The following is a 736-nucleotide window of genomic DNA, read 5'->3' as shown; positions in this document are numbered from 1 at the left end:
CAGGAATGAGAGACCTCAGGGCTAAGGAAGCAATTCGTGGCCCAAAGGTCACCAGTTTTGGAGAGGTAATGTTAACTCATTGAAAAGACAACAGAAAGAGTGGGAAGCTGGTGGCCTGTGGAAAACTCAGCATGAAAAAAAAGCTAAAAAGAGTTTTTAAAAAGGTTGTGATATTATTTTGGAACCCAGGTGAAGAAATAGCTTTTGCTTGCAGCAGAAGAGGTGTGTGGCAAAAGTCGCTTGGACTCACAACAGAAAGCAGAGCCCTTGGGTTTCTCCCAGCCCCAGGCTTTGGGGCTTTACCAGAGCCGTGCCCAAGGAGCTGCGGGCTGCAGAGCCACCTGGGTGGCAGGCACAGCCATGACACGAGGGGGCCAGGACAGCACCTCCACCTCCAGTGGCAGCCCTGCTGGCATCCCAGCCAGGCATTTCCCTCTCTGGCACAGCAGAAGCCATCATAAGGTGACCTTACTAGGGCAGGATTTGGAGTATACAAGGATGGCAGTAGGAGCATCCACTAAGCTGTTGTCCCTGTGGGACAAGGCTTTGGCTTGGATTTAAGCTCAGTAGGTCCCCTCTGTCATGCAAAGTTTGGGATGGGATTAGTGCAAGTTTAGTCACTGCTCAGGATAACGTGCCTCAAACCTCCACATCCTCCCCCAAAGCTTTGTCCGCAGGGCTATACATCTTGAAGAAAACCTGAGGACGCAGAAGGACAGCAGGATGAAGCAGTGCT

This window comes from Mesitornis unicolor, unplaced genomic scaffold (assembly GCF_000695765.1).
Source record: "Mesitornis unicolor isolate BGI_N332 unplaced genomic scaffold, ASM69576v1 scaffold12075, whole genome shotgun sequence".
Taxonomy (NCBI): Eukaryota; Metazoa; Chordata; class Aves; order Mesitornithiformes; family Mesitornithidae; genus Mesitornis; species Mesitornis unicolor.
This window is presented reverse-complemented; position numbering follows the sequence as displayed.